Source organism: Corvus brachyrhynchos, unplaced genomic scaffold (assembly GCF_000691975.1).
Source record: "Corvus brachyrhynchos isolate BGI_N302 unplaced genomic scaffold, ASM69197v1 scaffold338, whole genome shotgun sequence".
NCBI classification, from domain to species: Eukaryota; Metazoa; Chordata; class Aves; order Passeriformes; family Corvidae; genus Corvus; species Corvus brachyrhynchos.
In genome coordinates this window covers 134,706-134,995 of record NW_008239334.1, presented here as the reverse complement: position 1 = coordinate 134,995, position 290 = coordinate 134,706, and the positions used below count along the sequence as shown (strand labels likewise).

At 65.9% G+C, this 290-nt stretch overlaps 1 protein-coding gene across 1 annotated transcript in view; it reads right to left on the bottom strand.

The window, feature by feature from the left end:
* Positions 1-290, bottom strand: part of LOC108448384 (repetin-like) — a 3,357-nt gene that overhangs the window by 2,381 nt on the left and 686 nt on the right.

Sequence of the window (290 nt, the reverse complement as noted above, 5' to 3'; positions counted from 1 at the left end):
GGGCACCCTGGGCCAGGGCCTGCCCACCCTCCCAGGGAAGGATTTCTTCCTGATGTCCAGCCTAAACCTGCTCTCTCCCAGCCTGAAGCCATTCCCTCTTGCTCTGGCAAACAAAGCAGGGATGCACCAGAGAGCCCAGCGAGCCGTGGCAGGACCATCCATCCCACTTCCTCCCCAGCAGGAGATGATGAGGGTGAGGAAGGCACGTGGGGACCTCACCACTTCCTCCTCTCCCGCAGCCAGCACCGGCACGGGCAGCGGCAGCAGCTCCCGCAGCCCCCCAGGCGCCC